Below are 19,727 nucleotides of genomic sequence, written 5' to 3' on the forward strand. Positions count from 1 at the left end.
TCCCCTGAGTAAGAGAGAACCCCTCCTGCCCGACTGCTTGAGCTGGGACATCAGCTCTGTCCTGCCTTTGGACTTGAACTGAAACATCGACTCTTCCTGGGTATTGACCCCACCGGCCTTTAGGCTGGAACTTCACCAGTGGCTCTCTGGTTCTTAGGCCTTTGGACTTACACTAGAGCTACACCATGGGCATTCTTGGGTCTCCAGCTTGCCAACTCAGCCTACAGATCTTGGGACTTGTCAGCCTCTATAATCACAGGAGTCAATTCCTTATAATAAGTCTCTCTCTCCATCTCCATCTCTATCTCTATATCATCTTGGTTCTATTTTTCTGGAGGACCCGAATCTACTCATTTCTTATTTGATCTACCAAACAATCCTGTGAGGTGCGTGGGTCAGGTACTGTCACCTGGAAGGTGAACATGAGTGCATGCATGTTCACACGTACACGCACACACACGTACGCAACACACTTCACACGTACTTTGGGACACAGATCAGAATCCAGGTCTGCTCATGCCTTTTCAGTGCTTCATCCCCAAGGCATCCACCTAGCAGCCATGGATGGCAAAGCTGGGTCACTTAGAGTCATTTATCTCCAGATTTGTGACATCAAGTCCTCTTTTATGCAGAAAGATCTGCCTCTGAGTACTGGCCCTACAAAGGAGCCACTGCAACTTTTTTGTTCTTCAAATTCCACATTGTAAATTCCCGCTACAGAAAGCAGTGCAACGGGGGAGGAATCATACTTCCCAAGTTCCCACCTGGACACACACAGTAAATACAGGGAAGGGATGCTGGAGAATAAAATTACTCTCTGAAAAACTGAGTCCCAAGTGGGACATGGATATCTGACTAGTAGAACTTCTGTGTAGGCGAGGACAAACTCTCATTGTCTTTGTTAGTGGATGTAATCTCTGAGGCCGTTCAACGTATCACAGCCTTGATGCCACTGGCACTTGGTGAGTACTCAGTCCGTTCTCTCTCAAGGCTTTCTGTTTTATCAAGCCACCCTTGTCTCAGAGTGAAGGAGAACTCGGGTTCTGCCCCCGCCCCCTCTTGCCTTTGCAATGTCCATGCTGGTGGTTGAGCTGTTAAACTTAGAAGATGTATCCTGACTCTTCACTGAAGGGGAGATTGGTGAAGGAGTGTTTAAACATCTTCAACTGCTCTTATCAAGCGGTCAAACGTTCAGGAGGCGGCAGCTGTGGCCTTTGACTGCTGTTTCTAAGTAGCAGAGGAGAATTCTGTTCTGGGCTTCAGCAGCCACAAGATCCCCACACAATCCTCTCACCCTCCCCCTTTCTCCAGCCTCCCATCCCAAGCATGTTTGTGTTGACACTTCTGCAGGAAATGGATGGGGGAATGGTGCACCCCCGTGAGGCGTGCAACTCCCCTCACACACCTACCTCTGGTTCTGCAGGAGCCGAGAGGCTGGTGGCAGAGAAGGATGGCTGGGAAGGAAGGGCTGGGACCGATACTGCAAAGATGGGAGAGCAGGTGGGACCCGGTGCCTGCAAGCAGGGAGCTTTGGTTTGAATTCATGACATCTGGCAAGTTCGCACCTGGGGACAATGAATGCAGGAATCCCTGGACTGAATAAGTGGATGGGATTCAGTTTGGCCAAGAGGACAGAAGAAAGTTCTCATCCTTTGAAAACCTCTGTCTCTCCCAATCCCTTAGTCCTAGAACAGTATCATTTTCAAAAGGTCTGGTTTGGGCTTCATACCGGGAACTAGTTACTGTGAGCAGTGAAGAAGAAAAGAGCATTTTCCATTTAGAAAATAAGCCTCAAACTCTAGTTCTGCCTGAAGCCCAAAGCTTCTGACTTCCACCAGCTTCCCTCTAATGAATAATGGGTAGTTTTTCATACTTTGAAAATCGCTGCTTTTTTCTCTGCCAGTTTAGTAAGCTCTCGTAAGGGGGGTTGAACAAGAAACGCTGTCTCATGGAAGTGGTTTTATTTCCATGATACCTACATACAAGCTTGTTTTCAGAGTGACTCAAATGTGCTGGACAATGTACTCTGAATCGAGGGGGAAATGGAGACGACTGAAACATTTGCTTTGAGGGAAGAAACCAAGCAAAGAGATCTAGTCATTCACATTGACCTTGGAGATAGATATCAAGTAATGCTGTTGTTCCGCGCTAATTATTTGCTGAGGGGCAAGCAGAGCTCCTGTTCCATGTGTGATAGTTGTGATCCTCTCCCACGGGGAGCCTCAATGTCAGATGCTGTTCCCAAGCCGGCCGGGACGGTCCTGGCACTGCCTGGTCTCATTCCATCTCGGCAGAGTTGTCCTTCTAGCCAGCCAGCCCTGGTGTCATTGGGAACAGCACAGAATAACATATACCTGGCTGTATAAAACTGGTGGCTTTCTACCTGGTTCCCTTCTGGAATATTTGCAGCAAAGGGGTCTGATTGCACACTAGATGAACCTAGCTGGCCTTTAAAAATATTCATTCAAATTGAAATCACTAAAAGAAAATTCAGATGCCTAGCCCCACCTCAGATCCACGGAATAGAATCACTTGGGAATGGGGCCTGGGCGTGAGCATTTCAAAAATCTTCTCAGGTGGAGGCTTGTAAGGTGCCAGGGCCAAGAACTCCTGAGCTTGAGACACGGAAGCTGTCTCTAGACTGTGTTTCCTGGGATCCTGAGTCTGTTGTCTCTGCAGGTGGTGCTGTGATATTCGTCGGTGTGGCATAAGGGCCACTAAAGGGTGCTCATGTCCCTGGGATGAGGCTTCACTGTTTTCAGGTCCTGTTAGGGAAACAGGCATTGTGAGGGCTAAGCCCACCTGGCAGGGGACACACACACACACACACACACACTCTTCCCAGGTTGAAAGGTCCCACATTGGTCACCTGGCTGGAAATGCAGGTTATCCAGTAACCATGGGAACTGCACTCTGGTGACCTCAACCTGTAATCTAGGGAATGTTTCTCACCCATATTCTGGTTTCTCATTGATGAAAAGGGTACTTATGTACTCCACAAACTCAAAGCATACATACAGAGCTCGTGTGGCTATCTTAGGATCCAGCAAAGCAGGCTTCAGGATAAGGAGTATAGCCAGAGGTAAGGCTCCCCGAAGCTCCCTTCCCATCCCCCTTCACCCACCCCTCCCCACCCTCACTGCTTTGGCACTGGATCCTTCAGACCCTGCGGTTCAGCTGCATCCACAGGGACAGGGATCTCGGTAGCGGTGCCTGGGGCCACCCCTCTGACCGCGCCCCCCAGGACCTCTGACGTGCCATCGCCTCCCCAGACCCCGCAGCTCCTGCTTGCACGGCCCCGCCACGCTGGATTCCTTCTCCCGCTTTTTCTCCCTCCTCTCATCCTCCAGGCCCTTGGCATCATCTCATCCAGGGGTTTAGCTTTTACAAAAGCAGGGAAGAATCTTTGCAGCTGGCCCGTATCCCCTAAGCCAGGAAGCGTGAAGCTTGGCTGGAAATGAGTGTGGGTGGGGAAGAAGGTTCAGGCTCAAATTCGTATTTTAACAGCCGATCCTGCCGTAATGTCGTGCCACGATCCCCAGGTGCCCACCAGCGGTGCTCATGGCTTCTGCTCTGGGCTGTTCCAGTCTCTGGGTCTCTGTTGGTTTGGACAAGAACTGCAGAGGTGATTGAGTTTCTTATCCGCCCTGCCCCCTCCCACCCTGCCCCCAGCCCACTCAGACTAACCTGTTTAAGGCAGCCCTCACTTTTCCCAGGGACCTCCCAGCTCACTCAGAAACCTTCTGTTGAATTGAGCAGAACTGAGTTATTCCCTCTGCAGCAGTGTATGGGTGTAGATTTGACTTGGGGACCAAATCCCCACTGGAGATGTTTGGTCCTGACCCTTCTCTGCTAAGGGAAGACAGCTGCTCTTACTCAACAATACAGATGTGTGCTGTCTTATGATGCAATTGTGGTGCTGGGGCGACTAGGAACCCTACTCCAAGTGAGTTCTGTGGGCCAACAGCACTGCGTCATCTGACAGCTTCTTAGTGATGCAGATTCTCAGCTGACCCCAACCTTGTCGCATAAGGACCTGCATCTTCATAAGATCCCGGGTAGTTTGTACACACATTAAAATGTAAGAAGCACTGCCCCAGAGCATTCAGGTCCCCTCGATAAGAATGGAAACAAGATGCTTCCATTGTTTAGAAACATTTTTCACAATTAGGAAAAACAATCATGAAGAAATTTTGCTTATTAAAGTAGCAAAGATTCAAAATAGAAAGAAATTATACCAATATCTTTGTCACTTTTGTTACCAATACCTTCCCTGGGAAGTTTTAGGACAATCCGCAGAATTGTTCTTTAAGGGAACAATTTCATTTCTGGGACTAGATCTTGTTAAAATTTAGGTTGTGATGTAGCTTCAAGGATATAGCAAAAAGGATTTTCAGACAACGGTTTAGTTGTTCTCATCTTCTTCCTTAGTAACAGAACCCCAGTTTTTTGGGGGAGGCGTGAGGTGCTTAGCTAAAAATGTTTACTGGACTCTTTGCAAATAGAGGTGGACGATGAAGTGCAGGCAGACATCATTCAGAGGCATCTCCAGGAAAGCTCTTTATGAGGGGAATCAGCTCAGTTGCCAGCCCCCTTCTGACCTATGACTCTGCCCCCCTCCCCCCTTTTATCTTGATGGGATTTTGGAGACCCGTTAGCCACTAACCTAATGTCAGCACTTCCTCCTTCCAGATTTGTCGTTATATGAGGAAAAAAAAATCCTAGTTTGTTTAAGTTGTGGTGGCTCAGGAATGTGATATTTGCATCTGAACACAACTCCTAACTTACGTGCAACCTAACTGTCCAAAAAGAGAGCTTTGGTTAATACGTTATCATTTATCCACGCAATGAAGTGCCATGTGACAGAATCAGGTTGAACTGCGGTTTCAAATTATTTCTAGTAGTGGACACCTCCTCCTTTTAATATTCAGTCTTTCATAGGATCCTACTATACAGAACTGTGAAAAGTAGACTATTCTGGGTGAACCGAGGGTGGGAACTCATATCTTCTCTTCCACCTGCAAAGTCTACTCTCCCTTCTGTGCGGCCCTGAAGCACCTTCACTAGTCTCTAGCATTTGAAAACCATTGTTATAGTTATCTCTTTATCTACATGAAAAAAATACGAGGTCTTGTTAAACAAAGAAAACAGTTTACCAATCAAATCATGGTATGATCCAATTTCATATTTAAAATATACTTTATATTTATATACTATATAAACACACACACACATATATATTATATATACTATATATATAGTATATATATACACTAATTTTCCCAGGCTTCCCCGGTCTTTGGAATAAATGGAGTCACATTAATCATAATTACTCAGATTCCCCTGGCTGGTGACCTCATTTGCATAATGGTAGTACTTTCCTCCTCAGTCTTCCCCAGTTCTCTCTGAGCGGGCTTAGGGGCGTTTCCTACCTAGTAGGACCATAAGCCCTAAAATTCTCTCTCTGGCCTCTTGGTTTCCATCATGGGCAGAGGTGCACGAGGACAGTCCCAGCCCTCACTCTTGCAGCTGGCGCCTCAGAGAGGTCTGCCACAGGCGCATGCCTCACTCTGCTACACGCACTTGCCTTGGTCCTGTGCAGTGTGGGTCAGCTGCGTTCTGCAGAGAAGGAGACAGATGAACAGGGGCTGTTCCACAGGGCTGGGCTGTGGTTCTGGGCAGGCTGGGGACCAGTGGCCATGCCAGCAGTCACGCTGGCCTCATTTTCTACATGCTGGCTGACCCCATGCCCCCATGCATCTAGCACCAACCTCATAGCTCTCTCCACGCCCAGGTGAGCTCATGGGGGCGCCCAAGCTCATCCTTCTCTGTTGGTCCCCCATAAGCGTGAAAGTACATGTACATGCACGCGAGTATTATTAAAGCAGTGTAAATTAGAATTTAAAATTTTAATGGTAATAATTCCCGAATGGCAAGAGCAGGGTGCTTAAATGTTTAAAAAGTTTTTTTCTTGCTTACTTGTGTTTTTTGAATTTCTGCAATAAGCATGTATTCCTTATATTGAAAGAATTAAGATGCACCTGAAATCAGTTATGACTCCAAATCACGGAATCCTCTTAATTGCTTTGTATATTTAACTGTGAGTTTCCTGCCATCCCAGGACGGGGTAGGATTGGGGAGGGAAGGGGGGGGTGGCAGGGGGTGGCAGGGTGGCACGAGGGCATATATACAATGGGCATAAAAGAATCATGTAGAACTGTGATTTCAAGTTACTCCTAGTAGCAGACGCCTCCCCTTTTTTACATTCAGTCTTTCATAGTCTCTCAGTATCTATATACTGTTAACAGTTAACTGTATTGTGTACCTATATCTTTTTTCTGGCTTTATTGAGATATAATTGACATACAACATTGTTTAAGTTTAAGGTGTGCACATGTATGGCATCAATACACTTGTTATCTCTATCTCTTATCTTTTTATCCATGTGTGGACAAAAAAAAAAAAATTGCTTGCCATTTCAGTAAACAACGACTATTGCCAGCCATCAAGCCATCAGCCACTGCAGTCAGCCCAGTGGTGCACGCTGAGGGGCATTCAGGTTGGAGAACAGGATACTGGCCCTAGGTAGTTAACATGCATATCAAAGGAATAGTTTTGATGAGCCCAGACTCTTGCATCTTCCCATACATAGAAAAGCACCAAAATTATTAACTTGGATGTCTGTTTGCGATTAGCTGTAATCTTTTGATGTTTGACTACTTGTTTTCTCCAAGGATATAAAAACTGTATATCCTGGCTCCTCCCTTACTTCTTCAGAACGGTTCCTCAGAGCCATCTGAGAGGCTGTCTCATGGGCTATAGTTCTCAGTAAGCACCCCGAATAAACCACAACTCCCAACTTTTAGGTTGTGTGGTTTATTTTTTCTTTTCAGTTGACACATGAAAGGCTGAAGAAAGTCTGAAGACAATGCTTTCCAACAAAACCCAAACGTCACATACTTTGGGGGCTTGGTGACCTGTTTTCTCTGGAGCGCCGATTCACTGGGTGCCCTGTCCTACCACTGGGGGGAACTGGGCTTTGGGGACACAGGCTGACCATGCTGTATTACAGGCCAGTGCTTTCTTTGGGGCACCCCTGGATTCTCACACTGACACATCACTGACGGGTGGGCCAGGCCAGGAGGCCTCCAGTGGCAGTGAGGGAAGCAGGACATGAGGACCATGGCTGGTATTACAGATGCTAAGTCAGGGGCACCATAGAAAACCAAAAAATGTTCTAATTCCCATTAAATCCTGCTCCATGCAGCCCTCCCTTTTGCTGCTGAAGGTTGATTTGCAGAAAGATTCACTCTCACGATGAGACTTTCAACTCTGGTGGAAACAAGATGAGTTCAGGGACGCCTGCATGGCGGGACTCTACTGAGTTGAGTTCATTAGTGGTTTTCCTCTGAGGGAGCCCGTTTGGCACAGATGATTCTGCTTGGAGAGCTGCACTTTCCCAGTGCCCTGTCGCAAGGGACAAAATTCCAGTCCCCCTCTCACTGTTAAAACGGAATAGCCAGTCCCCTGCCCTGTGGAGATGCCTGAATTTCTGTGTCATCCCCACTTCTGAGCCACTCGCAGTACCGACAGCTCCTCCTTCCTTGATTTTCAGAATAATCCCTTTGATGGTCGACTTCTCTCCCTTCTTGACATTGTCCTCTGTCCCCCAATTTCCCCTACTCCCTTCCACCCGGCAGTGCTGCAGATTGCTTAAAGCAACTTCAAAAACAACTTCAAAACGCCCCCTTTTGCTTTAAGTGCTCAAAGTAACCCCTTGCCTGCCTCATCCCACCAGCCCCCCAACAGAGCCCACACGCCCAGTGTTTCTTGGTCATTGCTTACCTTTTCCTTGCTAACATTTGTTGAGCATATACTCTATTTCCAGCACATGTGTTAATTCGCTGACTTCTGACAGCAGCCCTATGCTGAAGGTACATCAATGAGCCCCACTGTTCAGATGAGGAAACTGAATCTTGGCAGAAGCCTTCCTTAGCTGGGGGTCCCATGCATGGGCAATGAGAGGGCTGGCAGCCCAGGCCACTAGGCTCCCAGCCTCAGTGGTGAGACAGCCCCGGTTCTGTGGTTGTTCCTCTGAGGCACGTGTATGAAAAATTTTAAAGACTCCTATCCTATCATTCAGCATTCTCAGTGTTTTTTGTTTGTTTGTTTGTTTTTGTATTTGTTTTCTGAAGTATAGTCATGCTAGTTTCAGGTGTGCAGCAAAGTGATTCAGTTATATATATTCTTTTTCAGGTTCTTTTCCATTATAGGTTATTACAAGATATTGAATATGGTTCCCCGTATATGTGCAGTAGGACCTTGTTGATTATTTTATATACAGTAGTGTGTATCTATTAATCGCAACTCCTAATTTATCCCTCCCCTCCCTTTCCCCTTTGGTAAGTTTGTTTTGTCTGTGAGTCTGTTTCTGTTTTGTAAATAATAAGTTCATTTGTATCATTTTTTAGGTTCCACATGTAAGTGATATCATAGGATATTTGGCTTTCTCTGTCTGACTTACTTCACTCAGTATGACAGTCTCTAGGTCCAACCACGTCGCTGCAGATGGCATTATTTCATTCTTTTTTATGGCTGCATAATATTCCAGTGTATATTCCACTGCATATATGCACCACATCCTTTATCCATTCATCTGTCAATGGACATTTAGGCTGCTTCCATGTCTTGGCTATTGTAAATAGTGCTGCTATGAACACTGGGGTGCATGTATCTTATTGAATTATAGTTTTCTGAGTGGGATCACATGGCAACTCTATGTTTAGTTTTTTAAGGAACCTCCATACCGTTCTCCATAGTGGCTGCACCAGTTTACATTCCCACCAACAGTGCAGGTTCCCTTTTCTCCACACCCTCTCCAGCACTTATCACTTTTTCGGTGGTTTTCATGGCCCCTTGAGGCTTTCCTGACTGCAGGACAGGCCATTGTGGAACCTCCGGCGCTGGGGCTTAGATCAACACCATGAAGCCCCCTGTTCTCATGGATCCATGTGACCTAGGGCATAAGGTAGAGGGAATCAAAGAATAAGGTGTTTAACTTGCTCTAACATCTCTCCATAGATGTCACGCTTAATCCTCAGTCAGGTTTTCTTACACTAGCCCCATTACATTTTTTGTATCGAAGTGAAATTCATATAACATAAAACTAACCATTTGAAAGTGAACATTTCAGTGGCATTCAGTACATTCACAATGTCGTGCAACTGTCGACTGAAAAAACAAAAAAACCCACACAAGCTAAGAGTTGTGAGTTTAGATTTATTCCAGGACCTTCCGAAGAACGGAAGACAGCCTCTCAGATGGCTCTGAGCAGCTGTTCTGAAGAGGCAAGGGAGAAGCCAGGATACATAGGAGTTGTTGCTGAAAAAAACCCATGTAGTGGAACATCAAAAGATTACTGCTAATGACCCAAACCAGACATCTCAAGTTAATGCTTTTAGTGCATTTCTATATATGGGAAGATGCAAGAGTCTGGGCTCATTGAAATTACTCCTTTGATATGCATGTTAACTAGGGCCAGTATCCTGTTTTTCTCCAAGCTGAATGCCCCTCAGGGTGCACCACTGGGGTGACTGCAATGGCTGATGGCTTGATGGCTGGCATCACTCCTTTACCAGAATAGCAGGCAACATTCTTTGTTTACTGAAATGGCAGGCAACATTTTTTTTTTTTTGTCCATACAACCACCACCTTTACCTAGTTCCAGAACATTTTCATCACCCCCAACGGAAAATCCCATACTTACATTAAGCAGTTATTCCCTATCCCTTGCTCCCCAGCCCCTGGCAACCACTAACTGCTTTCTGCCTCTGGATTGATCTATTCTGAACATGTCATATACACGGAATCGTATAGTAGGCGGCCTTTCATGTCTGTCTTCTTTCACTTAGCATAAAGTTTTCAAGGTTCATCCACGTGGTAGGGTGTATCAGTACTTCACTCCTTTTTATGGTGGGGTACTATTTAATTGTTTGGACAGTCCTCCACATTTTATCTGTTTCATCCATCGATGGAAACACTTGGGTTGTTTCCACTTTTTGGCCATTGTGTGACTAATACTCCAATAAACATTCCTGTACAAGCACCTGTTTTGAGTACCCGTTTTCAATTCTTTTCAGTATATACCTAGAAGTGGAATAGCTGGGGCAAATGGTATTTCTCTACCTAACTTTTTGAGGAACCTATTAGCACCATTTTAAAAGCAAGGAATCTGAGGCTCAAAGAAATTGAGCTGCCTGAGGTCACACGACTGGTAAATAACACAACCCGCACTAGGACCCAGAAGCTCATACTGCTGTCATTCTAAGGACCAGGACTGCAGGGAACATCATTCATTCACTCGCCAAACAACCATTGAGGGCCAGAGCTGGCCTTTGTGGCAGATTTAACAATAACTCTCAGAAAGAAGCTTCCTAATGCCAGACTTCAGGAGAAAACAAGGGGAGTATTTTTTTTTCTTCTGCGGTGTGTGGGCCTCTCACTGTTGTGGCCTCTCCCGTTGCGGAGCACAGGCTCCGGACGCGCAGGCTCAGCGGCCACGGCTCACGGGCCCAGCCGCTCCGCGGCATGTGGGATCCTCCCGGACCGGGGCACGAACCCGTGTCCCCCGCATCGGCAGGCGGACTCCCAACCACTGCGCCACCAGGGAAGCCCAAGGGGAGTATTTTAATCATAAATCAACACAAGGACCTCACACAAAAATCCCATTATGAGAACAATCTGAGCACAGTGACAGTGTCGCAAGTCTTGCTGCACATTTTAATGTCAGTGTGGGGAGTTCATGCTGATTCTCCAGCAGACAGAAAGGAGTCACTCACTATTTCCGTCTTTCGCTGTCTTCATTTCTTGACTGACCCCCCGGGTGGGAGGGCGGGCGTTCGTGGAAACTGATTTGGTTCTGAAGTTTTTATCGGATGGGGGAGTCTGTGAAAGTCACTGTCCAAAGAGAATCTCTTGACGGCATTGCTGCTCAAAGGGTTAAATGCCAGGGCCAGACTGAGACTGAAGAGAGGGGCGGGGGAGAGGGATGGGGGAGGCGTCTGGACTTGGGCATCTGGGCATTTTCCAGTGGCTTCTAGGGGAATTTTACTATGAAGAGGCAAATTCTCATATCTACCCTCGACTGTTCCCGGCTCACTGGAGCATTTTCTGCGTAGAAAGGTGACATCCAAAGGCCGGAGCTTAGCCGGGTTTGAAAACAGACGCGGACTCCTCCCGCCTCCTACCCTCCCTCGGCTCCCCTCCCTGGCCCCGCCGACCTGATTAATCAGAACCCTGCCAAGCCCACTGAGGAGGGCTCCCAGGCTAATCTAATCTCCGTCCCCTTGCGGGGACAGACACCCCCGCTCGGCCAATGAGACGCAATTGTGCAAGCTCGGCTGGGCGGTGGAAAATTCCACACGCCGGGCGGGCGGCTGCGGCGGCCCCTGGCGGCGGCGCGCGCTCAGCATCCTGCAGCTCCGGGTCCCCAGGTGCCCGGGCCCGGCCCGCTGCTGTGGGGGCCCACCCTCCCCAAAGCCGCCGCGTTTCAGGGTGCTGTCACACGAGTCACCGTCCAGGAGCTGTTTTTTCTCTTGTTCTCCCCACCTCCCTGCGAGAGATGCTTTCAGCAAATCAAAGAAAGTCTGGCGATGCCGGAATCATTGCGGGGTTAGGGGGGAGGGGGCTCTGATGGCATTTTCCCCTCCAGTGTGTGTGTGTGTGTGTGTGTGTGTGTGTGTGTGCGCGCGCGCGCGCCTGTAAGTGTTATAAACCACCGCCCCCAGCACCCTCCTCGCCCACCCAAGCAGTGAGTCCTGTCCGCACTTGTCCCCCACCTCCGCCAGGCTTTGCAACCCAATAAGTGTGCGGAGAATGAATGAGCGGGGCTCCTTTCTAGATCTCTCCACCCGTGAACTACGGTGCCCTTTTAGAAGTGGCCGGTGGGTCCTAGAGAGCGAAGGGTTAGGAGTCTGCAAAGGTGTGTATTTAATGAAGGTGCGGAGGGAGACCCAGCTGCAACGGAACCCAGTACAACAGGATCAGTGCCCTGATACAGAGACGCACAGAAAATTGCAGGGCCACAAAGGAGGGACGTCTTGCTCGGTCTGCCATTGCGGGGGAAGGGATGCAGGTCGGAGCTGGAAGGAGAGAAGTTAGCCAGACAGAGAAGGGGGAGGCGCTGGGAGCCTGTGTTCCAGCCCCCCGGAGTGAGGCTGCTGGACAGGCCTCTGCGTTTCCATGCAGCTGGACTGTGTTACGAGATCCCTTCCTTAACTCCACGTGAATTATTGCAATAAATCCCCATGATTTCAGGGGATCCAGGCCTGTTTCGGCTCCTCGCAATGTAAAAGAACCTAGTGAACAGAGTCCAAAAATTAGAATGCAACCTTGCCCAAGAGCGCCTCTGCCAGAAGACAATCACAAAGGCTTCTTCTGGGATTGGAAGCGGGGAGGGGGATAACGGGCCCCAGCGATCTGGGAGGGGGAAAAGAGAAGGAAAGGAGAAAATGCAGGGTTTTCTTCTTAAGGGAGAGTATGAAACTTTAGGAAGAACCCACAGAACAGAGAGGTAAGAAGGGGCCATCCTGGGTCCAAAAGCCTGAGGTAGGTGAGCCGACCTGAGCTTCAGGAGATGGGAAACTGGCCGCCCCAGTTCTGCTAGTGACCAGCTGACGGTCCTGGAAAATCTCCTAACTTCCCTGAGTCTTAGTTTTTACCTCTGCAAAATCTGGATAATAATCCCTGAGACTAAAAGAAAATGAAATGATGTCTATAAAACTGTCAAGAAATCTATGCAAGTGTTTTTTATCCACATGCATAAACAATATGTATGTTTATCTAGTTGAATTAACTTTGATCAAGAGTTATGGTTAAATCAATCAATACATGTATTAATATAGTCGGTAAATACTTACTGAACACCTACTATGTGCCCGGGGATACAGCACTGAAGAAAACACAACTAACCTGCTCTTGGGAAGCTCCCATTGTCATGGGGGAGACAGGTAAGAAAATAAATAAGAAAACAAAAGAGTATTTTTGGTGCTGATAAGTGATATGGAGAAAACTACAGCAGGTAAGAGGGATGGGGGGTGATTTTGAATAGGGTGAGGGGGAAAGGCCTCACTGAGAAGGTGGTATATAAGCAGAGACCTGACAGGGAGGTGAGGGGGTGATTTCTATGGATTTCTGGGGGAAGAACATTCCAGGTTGGGGGGTGCCAGAGAGTGCAAAGGGCCTGAGATGGGACTGTGGTCCTCCCTGTTGGAGGAACAGGCACAGTCCCCAGAGGGGAGTGAATGATGGGACTGAGGTCAGGGGCTGGCCGGGTGGAGGTGGGGTTAGGAAAGGCTCCTAGGGCTTTGAAGGTGGCCCTGCCTTTCACCATGAAGGTTCTGGGCAGTCATTGGACAGCACTTCTGAGGAGCCACCTTGGGTCTTAACTGATTGCAATGCAACTTGATTTCTTTTTTTAAAGTTTTAAAAAATTAATTAATTAATTTACTATTTATTTATTTTGGCTGCGCTGGGTCTTTGTTGTGGCATGCAGGACCTTCGTTGTGGCATGCAGGATCTTTAGTTGCAGCATGAGGACTTCTAAGTTGCAGCATGCATGCAGGATCTAGTTCCCCGATCAAGGCTTGAACCCAGGCCCCCTGCATTGGGAGCGCGGAGTCTCACCACTGGACCACCAGGGAAGTCCCGCAACTTCTAATTTGGACACTGAGAAGCCACCAGCAAGCATTTATCAAAAGCTTTGTTGTGTTTGAGTGTGCTCTGGGGGTCTGGAGAATGCAAGGAAGTAGAATGCAGAGGCATGCCTTAAGGAGGCCACAGTCCTGTCGGCAATATAGTTTAGCTGCAAAAAAAACCAACTAGTGGGCTTCCCTGGTGGTGCAGTGGTTGAGAGTCTGCCTGCTGATGCAGGGGACACGGGTTTGTGCCCCGGGACGGGAAGATCCCACATGCCGCGGAGTGGCTGGGCCCATGAGCCATGGCCGCTGAGCCTGTGCGTCTGGAGCCTGTGCTCCGCAACGGGAGAGGCCACAACAGTGAGAGGCCCGCGTACTGCAAACCAACCCCCCCACAAAAAACAATTAGTGATCAATACAAGACAGTTTCTCATACTTGCTAAATTGTGTGGAGGGACCCTGGAAACAGGAGGAAACTGGGAGCTTTGGGAACCCCAGGAGCACCCAGGGATTGTGCCCGGATCACAGTAGGTGCCCAATGATGGTTTGTGAACAGAGGGAGTGCCTGAAGTTGAGAAACAGAGAGGTCTCCTCCTCTCCCATGTCGGGATGGCCTGCAGTCCCTGGCAGCCCCTGGCAGCCCCTCACACGCGGGCCAGTGTCGCCAGCCCACAGTCGGGGTTGCTTGGATGGTCCTCCAACTACAGGGTGAGAAAAGGCCTCGAGAAGAAGTAAATGACCATGCTGGTAACTGGATGGAATCCCCCCAGGGAAATTACAAAACGGAATCAGGTGTCCAGGCTGCAGCCTCCCGTCTTTAAGTAGGCCAGTCCTGGGTCCTGGGCCAGGGGCCTGGGGGCAGCTGCATTCTGCTGACAGGCCTGTTTTCATTCCAGGTCTCTGACCCTCCTTGCTTATGAGATTTTGTCCAAAGCCTCTTACCAGGCAAGGAGGGTGATCAGGGATAGAGAAATTTGATGAGGCCAGTTCAGAAAATCCCACAATGCCTTGCCACTCTTTGCAGAACCAGCCAACTGGCCCAGTGCCCCCTCCCAGAAGTGGTGGTGGCCCCTCACAGGCGCTGGCCTCCTCGCCTGGGGGTCAGGGGCTCCATTCTTAAGTCACAAGATTCATCACTGCAGAGTGCCCCTGCCCAGTGCTTCTAACTCTAGCATCACCCTTGACCTCCCTGGACAGGCCTGAGCAAGTCCTGCGTATAACCTTCAGAGACTCGGCTGCGTCCTCCGGGGCTGGCTTTGTGAAACCAAGACAAACATGCATATGCTCATTCCTCAGCTCAGCGGCAGCCCAGCTGCTCTGGGGTGGCAAGAGGAAGAGAGGGGGGCTATTGTCCTCTATCTCCTCATAGCTAAACGTTTTATTTATTTAGAATAAGTAATATAACATATGGTTCAGAAAATCAAGTTATAAAACATTACACAGTGGAAAGCGTACTTTACCATCTGCTGTTCTTATCTCTCTCACCCCCCAACAAAGGTAGCCACTATTATTAATTTGTTGTGTACCTTTCTAGAGATCCTCCCCTCCCCCTCCCATCCCCCAGCCCACCTCCCCTCCCCTCCCCACCTCCCCTCCCCCTCCCCCCCCACCCCCTCCCCACCTCCCCTCCCCACCTCCCCTCCCCCTCCCCCTCCTCCTCTCTTCCCTTTGCATACACAAGCAAATTGAATACATAGTCTTCCCCAACTCTCAACTCTTTTCCCACTTGCTTGGTAGTTCACAGTCCAGCATTCTGTACCTTGTTGTTTTCGGTTAACAGTATGTCTTAGACATCTTTCCATCATGGTACGTAAGTCGTGTCATCATTCCTCTTTTTTTTTTTTTTTTTTTTTTTGCGGTATGCAGGCCTCTCACTGTTTTGGCCTCTCCCTTTGTGGAGCACAGGCTCCGCACACACAGGCTCAGTGGCCATGGCTCACGGGCCTAGCCGCTCTGCGGCATGTGGGATCTTCCTGGACCGGAGCATGAACCCGTGTCCCCTGCATCGGCAGGCAGACTCTCAACCACTGCGCCACCAGGGAAGCCCCATCATTCCTCTTTACTGATGGTTACTATCCAAAGTGTGCCAAAACAATCTCCTATAGATGGACTTTTAAAGTTGTTGCAGTGTTTTGCTTTCAAACAGTGTTGCCATGGATAACTTCGTAGTTCTTCACGCAGCACATGATTATGTTTATGCAGAAGGTAAATTCCTAAAAGTGAAATTGCAGAGTCAAAGGGTAAATGCATCTCTAACATGGACAGATGTTGCCAAATTACTCTCTGCAGGGGGTATGCCAATTTCTGCTTCCAGTAGCAATGTAGGAGGGAGAATGCCTGTGTCTCCCAGCCCACCAAGAGAGTTTGTTTTCAAACTTTTGGATTTTTGCCCTTTCTAATAAATTTTTAAAAATCAATGTGTTTTTATTTTGTATATTTCTTAATATGATTGACATCGAGCATGTTTTCATATGTTTAAAAAAACAGGTATATTTCCTGCAAACTGTCCTTACCCCTGCCCATCATTCTATTGGTTTTTGGTCTTTTGTCTCATCATCTCATCAATTTGCAGGAGCTCTTTATATAGTATTGGGGAAATTAGCCCTTTGTGATATGAGTTACATATAGCTCTCATTTTGTCATTTACTTATTGACTTTGCTTTGGGTGTTTTTAAAACTTAGTTTGGTTCCAGCCATGCAGAAGTTTTTGATTTCCATGTACTCAAAATTGTCAACCATTTATTTTGTGGCTTCTAGATTTTGAGTCATAGCAAGACCTTCCTCATCTCCCATTTCTGTTTTAGTATTTTTATGTTTTTTTCTGTTTATATTTAAATCTTTGATACAACTGAAATTTATTCTACTGTAGATGTAAAGTCTATCTAAAAAATGTTTGATATCACCACCACTTATTGAATAGTCCATCTTTTCCCCATGTATTTGAGATGCCACCTTTATCTTAAATGTCATTTCCATAAGTATTTGGGTATTTTTCAGGATTTTCAATTCTGTGCCATTTGTTAGTCTGGCAAATCATATTCTACTAGTACAAAGTTTTAATTATTGAAGATTTTAAGTATATTTTAATATATGGTATAGCTATTCCTTCTCCTTTTCTTTATCAGAATTACCCAGGCTATTGTTTGTTTTTCCATGGGAAAGTTAGAATCACCTTGTATAGATAAAAATTTCTTTTCTTATTTTTATTGGGATAATATTTATTAACATTTTATGTTAAGGAAATTGACAAAAAGCTAAGTTTTCCTATCCAAGAACATGGTATGTCTTTTCATTTATTCATCTCTCTCTCTCTCTCTCTCTCTCTCTTTTTTTTAATGAATGTTTAAAAGATTATGTAGGTTCTGTATGTATCTTTTAAGCTTATTTTAATTATTTTATCTTTTTTATTGTAAATGAGGTATTTTCTTCCATTATATTGCCTAATTGGGTTTTGTTTGTATAAACAAAAGCTATGGATTTCTGTATATTAATTTTACATATCCTCTTAAATTCTGTTACTGATTGCAGTATTTTTCACACATTTTTCTTGGGGTTTCAAACTATAAAACAAATCACCTGCAAATAGTGATAGTTTTACCTCTTTTGCTCAATTTTTATTTTGTTCCTTTTCTGGTACAAAATCAAATGATGTAATAGTGAGCAAACATTTGTCTCATTTCTGGCTTAAGTGTAGAAGCCTCTAGTATTTCTTAACTAAGCACACATTTGGTTTTGAGGTTCTATATATGATTTAAATGTATCTGTCTATTCCTGTGTTATTGGCTTTGAAAAATCAAGAATAAATTGTCAAATATTGTCAAATACTGTTTGAACATGTATTGAGGTGACTGCATAATCTTCTCCTTAGAATTAAGTGGATTTCCTAATGCTGAATCATCTTTGCATTCTTGGAACAAGTCCCATTTGTTCATGATGTACATTATTATTTTTACCTGCTGACAAATTCTGTCTGCTAATATATTTGTTAGCATTTTTATTGATAGTAAAAGTACACAAAACTTATGTGTACACAAATGCACAAATCTAAAGTGTATAAGTAGATGAATTTATATATGTATGTATATGCAATATATACATTAGAATCTGCATGCAAAAAATATACAATTAAAAAGCTAACTGGTGAGAAAAGTGGAATAGAAGAATGCATGATTAATCCTCAAAAAGGCAGAAAATGGAAAACAAAGGAATAGAACAGATGGAACAAATAGAAAATAAATAGCAGCATGGTAGAATTTAATGTAACTGTATCAGTATATATAGTATATATATATATTTATAGTATATATATATGTATATGAAGTATAAATATGAAACACACAAAAAAGAATAAAGTAGTCTGACTAAATCAAAAGAATTGAGACCCAAGGGTATACTTTTACAGTGAGCATATATGAAATATAAGGATAAGGTTAAGGGGCTTCCCTGGTGGTACAGTGGTTAAGAATCTGCCTGCCAATGCAGGGGACACAGGTTCAAGCCCTGGTCTGGGAAGATCCCACATACTGCGGAGCAACTAAGCCCATGTGCCACAATTACTGAGCCTGCGCTCTAGAGCCCGTGAGCCACAACTACTGAGCCCATGCACCACAACTACTGAAGCTCACATGCCTAGAGCCCATGCTCCATGACAAGAGAAGCCACCACAATGAGAAGCCCTCACACTGCAGCAAAGAGTAACCCCCACTCACTGCAACTAGAGAAAGCCTGCGTGCAGCGACGAAGACCCAATGCAGCCAAAAATAAATAAATAAAATAAATAAAAGTTTTTAAAAATTAAAAAAAATAAGAAGGATAAGGTTAGGATGAAAGCAAAAAGATGAAATGAGTTATACCATGCAATACTAGCAAAAAGAAATTTGGTTGACTACCTTAATATCAGACTACACTTTAAGACAAGAAATATTACTAGAGGGAAAAGGACATGTTTTATTGAGATTATGATAACAGGGTCAATTCAACAAGAAAACCCAAGAATCTGAAATTTTATGCACCTAATAACATTGTTTAAAAATTGAAATTAACCGAATTAAAAGAAGAAATAAATTAACAATCATAGCTGAGAATCATGTATTTTCCTATTCCATTTTCTCAGCTATTAGCTTTTTACTTACACAATTTTTGTGTGTGATTGCCCTAAAGATTTCATTATGCATTTCTCACTTATTGCCTTCAACCTTCAATTGGTACTTTTCCCTTTTAAATAATAATGCAATAACCTTAAAACAGTTTAAGTTCATCTACTCCATCCCACACTTTAGGATATTGTTGTATAGTTTTACTTCTACGTGTGTTATCAAGTTCACAAGACATTATTATTTTGGCTTCAAACAGATAATATTCTTTTCTCTTTTCCCACATATTTATTCTTCTCATTGCTTTTTTTCCTTCCTGAATTTCCGTGCTTTCATCTGGGTACATTTTCCTTTACTTGAAAAAATGCGCTTTAGTATTTCATGTAGTGCTTCTCCACTGGGGATGAATTATTTCAGGTTTTGTTTGTTTGTTTTGTCTGAAAATTTTTTATTTTGCCTTCATAGTTGAAGGACCTTTTGCTGGATATAGAATTCTAGTTTGATAGTGTGGTTTTGTTTTCTTTCAGAATTTTAATATATCACTCTGTTGTCTTCTGGCTTTCACACATTTTTTTTCCTTGACAAGAAAATCCATAATCAGTTTTACTATTGTTTCATTGAAGATTGTGTACATTTTTAGAAAGATGCTTTTAAGATTTTCTCTTTGTCTTTGATCTTCAACTGTTTCAATAAGTTGTGCCTTGATGCATTTTTCTTTTTATTTATTTTCCTTGAGGTTCACTGAGACGCTGGATTAAAGGGTTGATATCTTTCATAAGTATTGGAAAATTCTTGCCCATTATCTCTTGAAATATTGCTTCCACTCTTATCTCTTTGTCTTCTCTTTCTTGACTCCAATTATAAATATTTTAAATCTTTTGGCTGTGTCCAATATATCACTTATGCTCTATTCTGTTCTTTCCATTAATTTTTCTCTCTG

Source organism: Phocoena sinus, chromosome 4 (genome assembly GCF_008692025.1).
Source record: "Phocoena sinus isolate mPhoSin1 chromosome 4, mPhoSin1.pri, whole genome shotgun sequence".
Taxonomy (NCBI): domain Eukaryota; kingdom Metazoa; phylum Chordata; class Mammalia; order Artiodactyla; family Phocoenidae; genus Phocoena; species Phocoena sinus.